We start from the raw sequence: 18,291 nt of genomic DNA, 5'->3' as shown, positions 1-18,291 counted from the left end.
CACCTAGGGGTTATTAAAAAAATGAAACTTTAGATGATTGTATTTATTTTTCAAAAGGACTTAATGGGATAATCTTTCTTTTGAGAGTTACAAAACTACCTACTGTTCTGTAGACAAACGCATTGTCTGTTTCAAATATCAAGTTTGCAAGCATACACAAGCGCATTGAGAATCACCTCTGTGTGTACACACACACAGCTGAATCATATAAACCTCACCATACAATAAAGGGAAAAAAATTAAGTTCAGTATAATTTGGTTAATTTGTACTTAGTTCTTCAATGTTTATTTCCTAAAATAGAGCCTTTCCCACTGAATAGATACCTCGTAATATTAAAATACAACTTAAAGCTGTTAAGAGCATACTTTTCTCCAAAACATACTATGATCTGAAAGACCTGGGATGTCAAAAGCAAATCGAGCACAATACAGTTATGAGTTTTTATTTACTTCTGATTCTATTCATTAACAAAGCTTTATGATAAATTTTATACTACCAATTTATATCTGTGAAACAAATAAAAACAAAGACATTTTAACTGTGAGCAAAAAATAACAAAGGTGCTAAATTATTCTCATTTGAGATATCACAAGCACATTGCTTATTTTTGGATGACTTTTTAACGGCTCCCAAATCATTCTCACAATAAACAGAAATTTTAAAAATATCTCAAGATGTATTTTCCTCTGTCATCAGTCTTTTCCCTGCATGATGGCAAAATATCTCGATAAAAAGTGAAAATATTTAGCAGCCTAATATTTAGCAGCTGCCCATAGGCAACTCAAAAGCTGGGTACCCCTATAGATACAATTAGGAGACAGCAATCAAAAAAGAAAAATAATTTTAAGATGTAAGTCAGATTATGTCATACCCCTGATTTCTGGTTTCTTGCTGTATTTAAATAAATTCAAATTTTCCCTATCTACTCCTAAAATTCCCTACCATTCTGAACACCTCTCCTACCATCCAACTCTACTTTCATTAACCTCAAGCCACATTGGCCTGAATTGTCCCTCAAATATGTCAAGATTATTTTCCCTTTGCCTCTGACCAGAGAGCATAATGCCCATTTTTTCCCCAAATCTTCGTAAGGCTGACATCAAATCATTCATATTTTAGCTCCAATATCACTTTCTTACAAAGGCCGTGTTGATACTCAATGCTAAGGTGACCCTAGTGCTTTCCAATTACATTCTCTAATATGTATCTTTATGGTTTTTCTTTTTTCAAAAGATTACTTGTTATATCTGTTCATTTGTTATTAGCTGTTTCACCACTGTCCTTTAAACCCCAAGAGAGCAGGGCCTTTGTTTCTTACCTATGCCTCTGTGTCTAGCAACTAGAAGAGTTCCTGGTTCTTATAGGGATCACAAAAATAGTAAATAACAAAAATAGAAAATTCTTGGCCTGCTTTTAACAAAATAATTGAAGCTCAATTAGGACATTTGGATTAGTTTCTTTATGCTGCCGCTGCTGCTGCTAAGTCGCTTCAGTCGTGTTCGACTCTGTGCGACCCCATAGATGGCAGCCCACCAGGCCCCGCCGTCCCTGGGATTCTCTAGGCAAGAACACTGGAGTGGGTTGCCATTTCCTCCTCCAATGCATGAAAGTGAACAGTGAAAGTGAAGTCATTCAGTCCTGTCCGACTCTTAGCGGCCCCATGGACTGCAGCCTACCAGGCTCCTCCATCCATGGCTTTTTCAGCCCTTTCCCCTTATTCTTAATCCTTAAATTCTCTAGATTACTCTCAAGCATATATTATTTCAGATTGATTAACAATAACTTGACCAAATTAAAGTTTAAAACATTTTTGTTATAATTGTTATTCAATTTCTATTACTTTTTATTTAATAATTAAATATTATTGATACTTTTTTTTTGCAGGAGGGAAGATCACTCCTAAAAATCACATATGAATCTTATTCAAAAACAGTATTTGTCATGATATATCAGTTTTCATCTACATTTGACAGCAAAGCTTTTAAGTTTTACTTATATGCAATTTACTTATCACAAAATCACCATTTTATTATGAATCGGCATGAAGGTTATTTTTAAGAAATGTTCTCCTTAACAGTGTCTTTAAATATATCTTTCTTTGATCAGACTAGAGGTCTGACATTTGATTTTAAATTTTAACTGAATCATCATTTCTTGGATTATTCACTTCTGCTTTCTTTATTTTTAATTACATAATGGATTTCTCTCTCTTTTTTTAACCAAACTTTTCTCTATTCTCTTTGGATTTTATTATTTTCTAAGTTCTTTATATGCATGTAGGATACATTCTGTTTTTCTTTTAAAATTAAGCATGTTCTTCTGACTAGAGAGAGCACAGTGCATAATTTCTTATGCAATGTTCTCTCTTTCATTTTATAAATGTTGGTATTCATTTTTTGATTTTTCATTTTTCCTTAAAACTAAATTTCATTTAACTTTTATAGATTTCATGAGTTTGTGTTTCTTAATTATTTATTAGTTTATTTTAAATTTTATGACATTTTCTCTGTGATAAATATTTTAAGTATCTTGTAGATAGTGGATAAGAAGGTATAATCTCTCTAGAATAAAGGAGGATGTATATGTGTGCATGTAAATGAGTGAATAACATGTTAAACTGCACATTTCCCATTGCCTTAGCATATGAGGAAAAGCCCCATCTGGGGACAATTAATAACAAGTACCAAAACTCAGAAGTACTAAACATATATTGGGTTGGGCAAAAGATTTGTTTGGGTTATCTGTAACATCTTACAGAAAAACCCGACCATAGTCAAAGGTGGCATCATCCAATAATTTAGGTTCCCTTCTCCATTTTACCCCTAAGCTTGTATATTTTGATATAATTATTTAACTGCACCTCTGCCTATGGGCATATTAGCCACTGAGAGAATCAATACAAGCCCTAAATCCACTGTGTGATGGATCAGTGAGACCTCAAAAGCTGTTGCCAAGTAAAAGACCCCTGAGAAAAAACACAAAGAAATAATTGTTTTAAGGCCAACCGAAAGTGCTAGACTCAGAAGAGATTCTGTGAAGACAGAGAGGGCCTTCTCTAAAATATCCTTAGTGAATGCAAGACTAGGTCACAATTTAATTAGAAAAATAAACATCAGAGGTTGTATAAATAAAGTCTGATGTTTACATGGTTGCAGTGTATCAGTATTCATTTCCTGCTTTAGTGGATATTTTGGTAGTTATGTATAAGAACACATTGTTTATAAAAATATCCTCTGAATTATTCTAGAGTGAAGGAACATTGTATGATATCTTCTCAAATGGTTCATTAAAAAAAAAAAAAAAAAAAAAAAAGATGCTCTTTGCACTGTTTTAAGTAGTTTTAAATCATTTAGTAAATTAAAGGTTTTACCGACCAAAAGCAAGGTAATGCTCAAAATCCTTCAAGGTAGGCTTCAGCAATATGTGAACCAATAACTTCCAGATGTACAAGCTGGATTTAGAAAAGGCAGAGGAGCCAGAGATCAAATTGCCAATCTGCTAGATCATAGAAAATGCAAGGGAATTCCAGAAAAACATCTACTTCTGCCTCATTGACTACTCTAAAGGCTTTGACTGTGTGGATCACCACAGACTGTGGAAAATTCTTCAAGAGATGGGAATACTAGACTATCATACCTTCCTCCTGTGTAACCTATATGCAGGTCACCCTGCTTATTTAACTTATATGCAGAGTACATCATGTGAAATGCCAGGCTAGATGAAACACAAGCTGGAATCAAGATTTCCAGGAGAAATATCAATAAACTCAGATATGCAGAGACACAACCCTAATGGCAGAAAGTGAAGAGGAATTAAGAAGCCTCTTGATGAAGGTGAAAGAGGAGAATGTAAAACCTGGTTCAAAGCTCAACATTCAAAAAACTAAGATCATGGCATCTGGTCCCATCACCTATTTGCCCACCATTCATGGCAAATAGGTGGGGAAAAAATGGAAGCAGTGGCAGACTTAATTTTCTTGGGCTCCAAAATCATTGGATGATTTTGGAAAAATCAAAAATCAGTGGATGATGACTGAAGCCATGAAGTTAAATGATGCTTGCTCATTGGAAGAAAAACTATAACAAACATGGGCAGCATCTTAAAAAGCAGAGAAATTGTTTGTGGAAAAAGTCCATTTGGCCAAAGCTATGTGTGAGGAAATTAACAAGATGGCACTGGTCAGGCTCTCTCGCTCCATACTCTCATGCCCTCTTGCTCCGTGTTCTGTAAATACTGACTTTGCAAGGTTGTTTAGTGTCTGAGATCATTTACAGCACTGCATGTGTGCATCACAAAGCACTCACTTGACCACGGCCTACTTTGTGGGTTATGCATGTATGAGTTTCACCATGAAAGCCCTTGCTGCTGCTACACTGAGGCTCCATTGGAGCAGCATCATGGTTATGTTATATGAGGCTATGCTATGGCTATATTATGGCTGCTGCTATAGCAGCTGTATCAGCCAGGAGAGAGGTTATGCTATGGCTGCTGTGCCAGCCAGGAGAGAATAAATGTGTTGGCAGTTCCTACAACTCCTCGTCTTCTTCCAGCCTCTTAGCCAGTGCCTTGCCTACCTTGGGTTCAGTGAACAGTACACACAATGAGATATAGTCAGGCAATTGGCACTGAAACAGGATCAGTAACACACTATGGTTTTCCCAGTAGTCTTATGGATATGAGAGTTGGACCATAAAAATGGCTGAGTTCTGAAGAACTAATGCTTTTGAACTGTGGCGCTAGAGAAGACTCTTGAGTCCTTTGGACAGCAAGGAGATCAAACAAGTCAATTCTAAAGGAAATCAACCCTGAATATTCATTGGAAGAACTGATGCTAAAGTTGAAGCTCCAATACTGTGGCAACATGATGCAAAGAGCCAACCCTTTAGAAAAGATTTTGATGCTGGGAAAGATTGAAGGCAAGAGGAGAAGGGAGCAACAGAAGATGAGATGGTTGGATGGCATCAATGACTCAATGGACATGACTTTGAGCAAATTCCAGGAGATAGTCAAGGACAGGAAAGCCTGGTGTGCTGCAGTCCATAGGGTTGTAGAGTCAGACACAACTGAGTGACTGAACAACAACAACCAACCAAAAACAAGTGATAGAAATATTGTTTGGGGTCCCATGCAATATATGTGAGTAAATTCTGTGAGTGCTAATTCCATTAAAATATACTAATCAGGAGAATGCAAATTATTTTAGATAGTGTGCATGAGACTTTGGATAAATATCTTTATTGTTCTCCTTTAGCTGTAGTATCTTCATTTATAAAATAGTAAAATATTAATACTTTTTATACATATGAAAGTATACACTGGTTTAACATCCTGAACAATAGGTTAAGACAGTTAATCAGATTTTCTGAAGGGAATTAGCTGATCTATGCCTTGAAGTTAATGTGAGGGAAAGAACATATATATGCATAAATAAAGAAACAGAAGGTAAAAATGTCAGATTCTTGGCAGACTGGTTAGATGAGTTAGTCTGAGATATATCAAGTTGTCAGGGGTTATTTTTAGTGAGATACAATGGAAGAGAGAGATAAAGAGGAACTGTTTATGCAGAGTATGAACACTACTAATTGGAAAGTGTTTTAGAAAAGGAATGACATTTTTAATCTGCTGCATGTAGGCTTGTGTGAATTATAGTGAGCTTAACTAATGCAGAGAACAGTTAGAGTCAGTTATGGTAAGTAGATATCAGGGAGATGAAAGCAGGTGGTAATGGCTCTCAAAGAGAAAAGAAAGAGTAAATTTTCAATCCTGCAATGGCCCAACTAGAAGATACTGATGACTGAACTCATGTGTAAGCAGACCACAACAGGATATCTGAAGCCCTGGAAATCAGCATATAGTCCATCAGTCCAGAAATACTTTATAGTTAAAGGAAAAATGAAGAAACTCAGGATTAATTCCACTTGTCATGTCTAATTTTAAAAATCTGATAAAGTACATGAGTTAATGAGATTAAATTTAGGAAATAAAAGATGTACATGTATCTACATATACAAATGTATGTGAGCTCTTTCAGCTCACTGTAGTGATACATTTCATTATCATTACACAAATAAATGCTTAGGCACAAATTAATAAAACTGCTACAGAAGCATACATTTTGAAATGATTTTGTGTAGATAATGAGATACTCAAGAAGAAGATACCAATGAAATAGGAGTAATGTAAAATTGGAATTTATATATAGATATATTCATGTGTGTATGTTTATATATCCACTATATGTTTGTTACATGAGTCTATAGTGTTTAATATATAAACACACACAACTTAAAGAATACACACATAAATGTATAATATATAGACCAAAAGAACTCTAATGGTTTTTCTGTCCAATATCTCAAAGGGAATGACTTTCTATTTAGAAGTCAACTTGTTAATATTCATTTCAGTTTGAATTTTATACATTTAAATATATAAAACATGTATTTTTGAATATATATGCAAATCTTAATTTATTAAGCTTGTGTTGAAAAATATGTTTAGGGGAATTGATAATTCTTCAGTTAAAAAGATTATTTTACCCTGAGTAGATATTTGTCCTAGGAAAACAAATGTAAAGAGGTTAAGGACATTGGATAAGGTTATATAACTGAAATGTTAATTCTCAAGTCTTTTTTTAGTTTAATTCTAGTTGAGTTCTTCAAAGACCAAAGCCTCTCTTCATTTTATAAAATTTGAATGTTCAAGTGTTAGAGTACATTATTTTTCAGCTAGAATCAATTAAATAAAAGTTGAACCTAATTAAAAATAATTCATGAATGAGAAACAGGTACAACCCAATGAGACTTAAAGTCAACTCTTGTCATTTTTTAATATTAACAGTAAGTTAAATGACATTAATTATCCTAATAAATAAAAACAAAACAGAAGGAGAACAATACAGTTTCTTCATATTCACCTGAAGTAATGTTACCACATTGATTTTTTTCCAAATGTCTAGCAAAAGTTTCAATTAAAAACAAAGTGAAACATACAGCTACAATCTGAAATGTGAAAATAACTCTATGGCTCTAGAATATATATTTTTTTTTGTATTTTCACAGGATTGAGGATTTTGAATAAAATAAACAAACCCTATCCCTTAAATATAATTGGAATATATTATATATTATATAATATAGCTATATATAGTATATATTATGTGTTAGTTGCTTAGTGGTGTCCAACTCTTTGCAACCCCATAGACTGTAGCCCACCAGGCCCCTCCATCCATGGGATTCTCCAGGCAAGAACACTGGCGTGGGTTGCAATTTCCTTCTCCAAAATGAACTACAGAAAGAAAGAAAGTGAAGTCGCTCAGTTGTGTCCAACTCGTTGTGACCTCATGGACTGTAGCCTATCTACCAAGATCCTCCATCCATGGAATTTTCCAGGCAAGAGTACTGGAGTGGGTTGCCATTTCCTTCTCCAAGTACATAGTATATTTATATTGAACATAATTATAATTATACTCCTATATATAATTATATTAATGGTATATCATATATGATTATGATAAAATTAATGATTATATATTATACAATTATATATAAGTGTATTAATCATATATATTATGTATTACATATAATATATACAATCATAATCATAATTGTATATACTATATAATTATATACAACACCAAATTGGAAACAATTGGGAGTCTACTATTCTCACTAGGTTTCTGTGAAAAAACAAGGAAAGAATATTCAAACAAAACCTTTGGAAAACACAGTAATTTTAGTGCAGAGTCTGCAGAACAGAACTACAAGCTAAGCTCTGGTTTATAATGGTGAAGCTATTAGCTCATCAACAAAGAATGTCCCATGCCTTTAAAAGAGATCAGTTCCCTGAAAGTATATTTTTTCAGTAATTTAATGTTATTACAGTGGATTATCCAAATGTAACACAAAATATTTCTTTTTTCACAGCACAAGTCGAAGTAACTACCCAAACTTTTAATAAAAAGTGTTATTTGCTCAGTCATGTCATACTTTTTGCGACCCCATGGATTGTAGCCCTCCAGGTTTCTCTGTTGAGGGAATTCTCCTGGAGAATTCCAGGATATACTCCAGGATATACTCCAAGAATACTGGAGTGGGTTTCAATGGTGGACGGTGAGTAAATCCTATATTTGCTAATGTAGGGCATTAACTTATTAGAGGGTAAAATCATAAGGGTATATTGCTATTAAAGGCATTAAAAAATCAGTAGTTTATTTTAGAAAAATAACTAATCATTTCTGCAAGCAGATTACATAAATAACACTGAAGTCTATAATATTCTGAATAATTATTTTGGCTTAATTCATTTGAAAAATATTTCTACTACAAAAAGTAAATGCTATAGGAATGATAAATCTTTCATTAGTTGCCATAGAAAAGCATCAGCTTTTAAAATCTTTTATCAGTTGTTGTAATCTGGGTACCCATTTAAAAAAATAAATAAAAAGAAGGGCAACATTCATTTTCAAAGAAAATAGAGGTTAAGGGTAAATTCCTGTAATAATAAAGTCATAGATTTTGGTTGCCACTTAACAGAAAAGAATGATATCTTATGTCCTAGAGGGCCAGGATCACAGTGTCCTTCAGATTTTGCCCTGGAGCTGAATCTCTAAACACAAGAGTGAACTTGTTGTGACTGTAGGTAACAGCTTAAAGGGGCACATTAAAGTGATATAAATGTCCTTCTATAAACTGTAGGAGTTGAGAACTATTCACCTTCAAGGAGAGACGCTCTCATTTTTATGTACTTGAGGTGGGAGTCCTTCCTTAATCCATTACTACAAACAGGTCTTTGACTTCACACAGACAGTATATTGAAAAAGCAGAGACATTACTTTGCCAACAAAGTTCCAAATTATCAAAGCTATGGCTTTTCTGTAGTCATGTATGCATATGAGAGTTGTACCATAAAGAAGGCTGAGGACCGCAGAATTGATGCTTTTGAACCGTGGTGTTGGAGAAGTCTCTTGAGAGTCCCTTGGACTGAAAGGAGAGCAAACCAATCAATCCTAAAGGAAATCATTCCTGAATATTCATTGGAAGGATTGATGCTGAAGCTAAAGCTGAAGCTCTAGTTTGGCCACCTGATGCAAAGAACTGACTTATTGGAAAAGACCCCGATGCTGAGAAAGATTGAAGGCAGGAGAAGAAGGGGACAACAGAAGATAAGATGGTTAGATGGCATCACTGATTCAATGGATATGAGTCTGAGCAAGAGTTCATGAGTTCACCAGGAGCTGGTGAACAACAGGGAAGCCTGGTGTGCTGCAGTCCATGGGGTTGCAAAGAGCCGGACATGACTGAGCAACTGAACAGCAACAAATCAACAAAAACACAATGTGGAAATCACAGAGAATGAAACAGTCAAAGAATCTGAAGAAACACAGAGGTCAGTATTTTCTACATTATTTTAACTATGTACTGCATGCAAAATTCTGCATTAGATTACTTTGGAAAACACTACATCTATAACCCTTTCTCAGATAGTTAGACATTAAGGTACAGTGTGTGCTCAGTCAGCTTCAGTCATGTCCGGCTCTTTGCAGTGTTCTGGACTGTAGCACACCAGACTCCTCTGTCCATGGGATTTTCCCGGCGAGAATACTGGAGTGGGTTGCCATGTCCCCCTGTAAGGCATCTATAATAAAGAAGCCTTTTCAATCATTTTTAAATCTTTCTCTCTTTTTTGGCTAATATACTCTTTTATAGTGGAAATACCTACTAGCATTACACAGCTGCTCTCCATGGAATAATTCCTGAGATAAACATAGATGATATTTTCTTTACAATGTATAGTATTAAATTTTTTCTACTATGAACTCAAAACTTTTGAAAATAGCCACTTGCAGTGGCTACTTTTAAAGAGTAAAATAGTATTAAAATATTTCCTCAAAAAGAGTCACAGCAGGACAGGATATTGTAATAAAACATATTAACCCTTGATCATATTTTAGGTGGATAAAAATAACTAATGATCTTATATTTTATATACATGAATATTGTTAATTGCATTGAATACTGACAGATCTTATGTTGTAATTCTAAGGAGACATTCTAAGATGTCATTAAAGTGAGGAGCAGAAAGGAAAAACAAATTCCTTAGTTTTCCATTCTATATAGTTTGTTAATAACATCTGATACAATTTCCTATAGTGCTCCCATACAGAAAGTCTTACAATGCACTTTAAAAAAATGCTAATGCCATAGAGATCTAAAGTAAATTAATCCTTATGGGTAATGACTTAAGTAGATTAAGCATTCAGTGATGCATATTTTTTGAGAGTTAAAAAAAATTGCAAAGGGTACAATTACTAAAGCAAACATAACTTCATTTTAAATGACAGCTTCAAGTGCTGAATTTTTTAATTTCCCTACTTATACGAAAGAAGAAATTATAAGAAATTTTTATGCTACTTTTTGTATTGACTCACAGACTGATTTACTCACTCAGGAATTTTGTTAATTACTTTTACTACATATTTCTTAAGAGATAATAAGCAGCAAATTGGAGAAGGAAATGGCAACCCACTCCAGTATTATTGCCTGGAGAATGTCAGGGACGGGGGAGCCTGGTGGGCTGCCGTCTATGGGGTCGCACGGAGTCGGACACGACTGAAGCGACTTAGCAGCAGCAATAAGCAGCAAAAACAAATTTAATTCTTAAAATTCTTGTTTCATTTTATCATTTAATTACCTAATTTTCTTATTACTCTTCTAATAATGAATCAATTCCGTATTAAAAAAAAAAAACAAAAACAAAAACAAAAAAAACGAACAAACTAAAAACTGAGGAGCAAGCGCAATCAATGCCTAATGGACAGCCTATCTCACCACTAGGGGTCATTGTCAGTGCATGAGACAAGTCAAAATCAAGGTTTCAGCTTAGTATACTAGGTAATAATTTGATACTAAAACATGAAAATAATTTTATGTCATTATACCTTTCCCCATTTCTAAAGCTTTATGTTTTAATATGACTCATCAGAATTCAGGTAAATAAAATTTCCCATTGCATATCATTTCTGGTAAAGCACAGATACTGAAAAGGGAATGTGTGTAACCAGTGTAGCATAATTTTTCCTTGCATTAATATTAAATCCAAAAGAGATTACACAGTCAAAAAATAAAAATAGCCTTACCTACATATAAATAAACACATTCCTCACATATAACACCAATGTCTTTAACAATCATTAACGATACAATTTCATAATTGGGGTTAGTAAACCTGAGTCTTCTCAGGGTTCTGTAGAAACCCTATTACTAACTTCCTGTAAAGAGGTAGTTGTGAGAATTCATTTAACTTTCAGAAAACATGCTATGCTTTAAGAAGTTATTCTAATGTCTGATATATCTTAAAAAGCAAATCTGAATTCTACATCCTATTTCTTTCCATAATACAAAATCTAGAGCACATTTAAGATTCCACTTTGCAGAAAAGATGAGTAGTCTCAAAGAAGATATGAAGTATAGCAGGATGTGGAAGAGTCACATCCAAAATTCTTCTGCTATATACTATATTGAATAGAAAATAGTTTTTCTTGAACTTAAAGTTGATACAGAAATTCTATACTTTTAAAACTGACCTTCATTATTTACGAGAAACAGAGTTTCTCATAATATGTGAACTTGCAACATCCTAGATATGATATGAGTATTCAACATCACTATCAGAAGCAGAGCAAGATGATTAAAGAGGAAAAGAGAGGTGCCAAGAAAATAATAGAGGCATTGTCTAGTGATTCATGACAAAGGATTTTACAAAGAGGAGGAACTGGAAAGCAATAAAAAATCATTACATGATTTTTATATATAGGTTACACTGATACCACGTCTATGTATTATTTAACAAACACATATATAAGGTCCACTGGGCTTCCCTGGTGTCTCAGCAGTAAAGAACCAGCCTGCAATTAAGGAGACGTGAAGATGTGTGTTAGATCACTGGGTCAGGAATATCCCCTGAAAAAGGAAATGGCAACCCATTCCAGTAATCATGCCTGGGAAATCCCATGGACAGAGGGGCCTGGTGGGCTACAGTCCATGGGGCTGCAAAAGTCAGACAGAGCTAAGGGACTAAACAGCAACTGTATTAAGAACAGCTCATATAATGAATTTAACCTTCACACAAATCTCAGGAAGATCTTATAATCCTCATTTCCAGATGATGAAATTGAGATACAGAGTTTATGTAATTTGCGGGATGCCACATGCCGTTAAGTGGCAGGAACAAGATTCAACTTCAAGAATTCTTAACAGCTATTGTATGCTGCCTTCTTTATACAGAAAGCCAGACATAAATGGCCATTCATTATACAAATCTATGTATGTATTCCTCATTCCTCATATTTTAAATTCATGATTGTCCAAAACACACACAAGTGAAAAATGTTTGTTATGGAGATCTGTAGACATTTAGGGAAACAGTGCTGATCAGAGAAATTGGATTGTCTGTCATAAGCAGCTGATACTAACATAGAGTTACAAAATTTTTGAACTAAATGGATATAATCATAAGAAAACAATAAAGAATTTTAATTGTAGTATACCTCATCACTTGTTGAATTATTACTACAATGTATTCATCATTTAATTCAATATGTTTCAATCACAAAAGGCATCAACTTTTGAATGATGTATCTCCATTACAATATATACAAAATAGAATACATCCTACTTATATTCCCTGGTAATATTAATGAAGCTTAACAGAATCAGGTTTGCACTATCAATAATATTGGTTTGCTTACTGTGAACAACTTTTTCCATAAGAAAAGTTTCTTTTCCTACTATTAAAATGGGAAGCAGGAGAAGGAAAATAAACTTGAGTGCTAAAAGAAACAGATGATTATTATTACCTTTGTCATTATCAATTTCATTCAGTTATTCATTGCAGTAGATATACACAAATCACTTCAGAAACAAATCCAAAATGAAATGTAAACCAAATAACAAAGATAATTAATCATTTTACTTAAATATTCTGCAATGACTTACCAGGTAAAATTCATATTCCTCAATTTACAACTCTTTGAGCAATGTTTTCTGTCCTTAATGACTTACAACAGCAAAAAATTAAGATTCAATACAATTTCCCACAAATTTATTACATGCCTGATAAGTATTTAGGAGCATTTACATATAAAATACAATGATAAACAGATACTATACTCCATAAAAAGTTTTTATCTTATTAGGATTGATTTTATGGTTTAATTCAATATATAGTTTCAAATGAAAAACTTTCATGCAAAAGAATTTTAGTCACTTCTTAGTCATAGGTTTTAGAGTTCTTGAAGCAACTTTTCTTCATTTTTCAAACAAGTTGGTAAGTTTCTTTTAGGTATTATGTATATATTTTAGGAAATGTAGACATTGAGTGGTGTGTTTATTCACAGATATGGTGTTTTTCATTCAGTTATTGTCATACTCTTGGATCCACAGCTTTTAAGTTTCTTCCCTTTTGTGAAAGCAGTAGGAAGTCAAGATCTGTGGTAAGGGAGGTGGGACATGGCAACTCATAAAAGAGAAACTACCTTCTATCATTGGTGTATTATGTATCTTTTTCCTAAGAATTGAAAGTCTCTTTAGCCTGAGAGATTTGAGTATTTTGCTAATTACTTTTGTTCAGTTTTCTTAAGGTTTTAATCGGTGACTAATACTGGGAAGACAGTTGTGCTTATAGGTCATCCTTTATCCAGTCAGAGTCATCATTGGTATTTAATAAATATCACTCCTTTACAGTGACACAAGAGAAGAATAGTCTACAGCAAAGTCTGACTTTGCTACCAAACCTAACATAAAACAATGGGTTTGTGAATTGGTGTATTTACCACTATCTTAGAAATTTTAAAACATATGGATACTAAAATTGAGCTCTTGTTTATAAAGTTTGATTCCCAAAGTTTCGTCTGTAAAAAAAAAAAAAGTTCTATAGCAGTGAAGTGTTTATATAATTTTATAATTTTTCTATTCTGTTAGTATTCACACTTTATTCCATTGACTAAGCCATACCAAATGATTTTAACTTAATAAATGTATCCTCACTATCTTTGGAGTAGACCTAACATTTGTCTTAGAGCTACTTATGCAGTTATTTATACTACGTAAGTTTGACTTGTTAATATTAAATACTATTTCCATTTTAAGTATATAATATAAAATGGTACATGTGCATGTTAAGTCACTTCAGTCATGTCCAACTCTTTGCGGCCCTATGGACCATAGCCCATCAGGCTCTTCTCTCCAAGGGTTTCTCCAGTCAAGAATACTGAAGTGGGTTGTGATGCCTTCCTTCAATAAAATGATATACATATATTTATTCTTATATAGTTAATTTACTAATATGAAGTTTCTTAGTTGCTTTTATATTCTTTTAATGTTAGTTTTAATTTATGTTGTATTTAATAGAATTTTGTATATCATAACATTTTATAAAGTTCTTCATTGTAGAGCGAATTTTTGTCACTATAAATCACAAAAGGGGGGGGGGGCGGTCCTAAGATGGTGGAGGAATAGGACAGGGAGACCACTTTCTCCCCCACAGATTCATCAAAAGAACATTTGAACGCTGAATAAACTCCACAAAACAACTTCTGAATGCTGGCAGAGGACATCAGGCACCCAGAAAAGCAGCCCATTGTCTTCAAAAGGAGGTAGGAAAAACATAAAAGATAAATAGAGAGCCAAAAAGAGGTAGGAATGGAGCTCCATCCCTGGAAGGGAGTCTTAAAAAAGAGAGAAGTTTCCAAACACCAGGAAATACTCTCATTGCTGAGTCTGTTGCGAGCCTTGGAACCACAGAGGGCAACATAACTGGGAGGAAAAATAAATAAATAATTTAAACCCACAGATTCCGTGCCCAAGGGTAACTCCCCCTGCGGAGAAGCAGTGCAGACACCTGCATCCGCCACTAGCAAGCGGGAGGCTGGGCAGGGAGGCGCAGGCTGCATTGCTTAGAGTAAGGACTGGGCCTGAATGCTCAGAAGGCAGTCTGAGGGAATTAACTTGGGATAGCAAAATAGACAGTGGGATAGCTACCACGCAAAAACGCTAACCTAAGACACCGTCAGGCCCAATCACAGAACAAAAGACTGAGCCAAGCTAGCCGGCTGCAAGCCGGCCCATCCCCTTCCAGTGACAGGCAGGCAAGGGCAGCCAGAGATGGAAGGGGGCAATCACAGCCCCAGAGCGGCATTATCTACCAAACTGCAAGCAGGCTTTGTTGCTAACCAAGACTTCTTGGGATTCTGGATGGTCAACATCTGCCTGAGAAGGTGTGCCAGTTGTACACCCAGAAAACTAATGGGCAGGGACAGGGGTGGCAATAAGTCACAGCGACCACGCTCACCAAACACCTGGTCACCTGAGCTGCTCAGACCTGGGATGTGCACAAAACTCAGGCCCAACAAAGTCTGCACCTTTAAGGAGTACCCAAGTACCTAAACCTGAGTGGCTTAGACCTGGGAAGTGCATACAACCCAGGGCTGGCCTCAGACAGTTCCTGGCAGAGCAACCTAGAGCCTAGCAGTGTAGGCAGGGAAAGTACACGTGCCATGAGCAAAGGCAAACCCAGTGTGGCTGAGACACTGCGAGCACATGCCAGTGTTATTTGTTTGCAGCGTCCCTCCCTTCCCATAGCACGACTGAAAAAGTGAGCCTTAAAAAGTGTCCACCACTGCCCCCTTGCGTCAGGGCAGAAATTAGACACTGAAGAGACCAGCAAACAGAAGCTAAAACAGAGGGAAACTCCTTAGAAGTGACAGGTGCAATAGATTAAAACCCTGTAGTTAGTACCGACTACATAGGAAGAGGCCTATTGATCTTGAGAAATATAAGCCAGATCAAGGAACTATCTGAAAATGAACTGACACTACACTGTCCACAAAAACACCAGAGGAAGTCCTAGATATATTTTTACTATTTTTACTATCATTCTTTAATTTTAAAATTTTTTTTCATTTTTAAGTCCTCTATTACTTCTTTAATTTTCATTTTTATAACCTATTATTACTTTGCAAAAAAAAAAATGAAACCCTATTTTTATTTTTATTTATTTATTTATTTTTTTCTCTTCTCTTGTTGCAGAGTGTCTTCCAATCACCAGATACTGAGCAAACTGGGAATGGAATGGATACCTCTGCCAGGCTTGCTTTCCCTCCCGACTCCGAAGCTGGCAGAATACAAGCCATTCTCCAGATGCGATCCTGGGAGATTATTTAAAGCAAACTTCATATATATATATATTTTTTATAATTTTTGTGACTTTTTTTTCTTTAATATTGAATTTTTGAAAATCCAACCTCTACTCTAGATTTTTAATCTTTGCTTTTTGGTATTTGTTATCAATTTTGTACCTTTGAGAACCCAATCTTCAGTACCCAATTTTACTTGGGTGTGAGATTACTGGCTTGACCACTCTCACCCGCTTTGGACTCTCCTTTTTCTCCACCAGGTCGCCTCTAGCTCCTCCCTCCCCCTTCTCTTCTCTACCCAACTATGTGAATCTCTTTGTGTCTTCCGTGTGGTGGAGAACACTTAGGGAACTGATTACCGGCTGGATCTGTCTCTCTCCTTTTGATTCCCCCCTTTATCCTCCTGGCCAACTTTGTCTCCTTCCTCCCTCTTCTCTTCTCTGTATAACTCCATGAACATCTCTAAGTGGTCCAGACTGAGGAGCACACATAAGGAAGTGATTACTGGCTAGCTTGCTCTCTCCTCTTTTGATTCCACCTCATCTCATCCTGGTCACCTCTATCTCCCTCCTCCCTCTTCTCTTCTCCATGTAACTCTGTGAACCTCTCTGGGTGTCCCTCACTGTGGAGAAGCTTTTCATATTTAACCTATATGTTTTATCAACGGTGCTGTATAGATGGAGAAGTCTTGAGGCGTATGTAAAAATAAGACTGAAAACCAGAAGCAGGAGGCTTAAGTCCAAATCCTGAGAATACCAGAGAACTCCTGACTCCAGGGAACATTAATCAACAGGAGCTCATCAAATGCCTCCATACCTAAACTTAAACCAAGCACCACCCAAGGGCCAACAAGTTCCAGAGCAAGACATACCACGCAAATTCTCCAGCAACACAGGAACAGAGCCCTGAGCTTCAATATACAGGCTGCCCAAAGACACTCCAAACCCACTGACATCTCATAACTCATTACTGGACACTTCATTGCACTCCAGAGAGAAGAAATCCAGCTCCATCTACCAGAACACTGACACAAGCTTCCCTAACCAGGAAACTTTGACAAGCCACCTGTACAACCTCACCCATAGTGAGGAAACTCCACAATAAAGAGAACTCCACAAACTGCCAGAATACAGAAAGGCCACCCCAAACACAGCAATATAAACAAGATGAAGAGACAGAGGAATACCCAGAAGATAAAGGAACAAGATAAATGCCCACCAAACCAAACAAAAGAGGAAGAGATAGGGAATCTACCTGATAAAGAATTCCAAATAATGATAGTGGAAATGATCCAAAATCTTGAAAACAAAATGGAATCACAGAAAAGTAGCCTGGAGACAAGGATTGAGAAGATGCAAGAAAGGTTTAACAAAGACCTAGAAAAAATGAAAAAGAGTCAATATATAATGAATAATGCAATAAATGATATCAAAAACGCTCTGGAGGGAACAAATAGTAGAATAATGGAGGAAGAAGATAGGATTAGTGAGGTAGAAGATAGAATGGTATAAATAAATGAATCAGAGAGGAAAAAATAAAAACGAATTAAAAGAAATGAGGACAATCTCAGAGACCTCTGGGACAATGTTAACACCCCAACATTCAAATCATAGGAGTCCCAGAAGAAGACAAAAAGAAAGACCATGAGAAAATACTTGAGGAGATAATGGGGAAGGAAATAATCACCCAAGTCCAAGAAACCCAGAGAGTCCCAAACAGGATAAACCCAAGGTGAAACACCCCAAGACACATATTAATCAAATTAAAAAAAGATCAAACACAAAGAACAAATATTAAAAGCAGCAAAGGAAAAACAACAAATAACACAAAAGGAGATTCCCATAAGGATAAGAGCTGATCTTTCAATAGAAACTCTTCTGGTCAGGAGGCAATGATAGGACATACTTAAAGTGATGAAAGAAAATAACCTATAGCCCAGATTACTGTACCCAGCAAAGATCTCATTCAAATATGAAGGAAAAATCAAAAGCTTTACAGACAAGCAAAAGCTGAGAGAATTCAGCACCACCAAACCAGCACTCCAACAAATGCCAAAGGATCTTCTCTAGACAGGAAACACAAAAAAGGGTGTATAAAC

General features: G+C 35.4%; 1 protein-coding gene and 1 non-coding gene across 2 annotated transcripts in view; both read right to left on the bottom strand.

The window, feature by feature from the left end:
* PCDH15 (protocadherin related 15) overlaps positions 1-18,291 on the bottom strand; it is a 1,792,715-nt gene that overhangs the window by 1,329,025 nt on the left and 445,399 nt on the right. The window lies entirely within an intron of this gene.
* Positions 16,076-16,215, bottom strand: LOC129637162 (small nucleolar RNA SNORA7). The gene has a single exon (XR_008707370.1). It is a non-coding gene; the product is annotated as a small nucleolar RNA SNORA7 (small nucleolar RNA).

This window comes from Bubalus kerabau, chromosome 22, assembly GCF_029407905.1.
Source record: "Bubalus kerabau isolate K-KA32 ecotype Philippines breed swamp buffalo chromosome 22, PCC_UOA_SB_1v2, whole genome shotgun sequence".
NCBI classification, from domain to species: Eukaryota; Metazoa; Chordata; class Mammalia; order Artiodactyla; family Bovidae; genus Bubalus; species Bubalus kerabau.
This window is presented reverse-complemented; position numbering and strand designations above follow the sequence as displayed.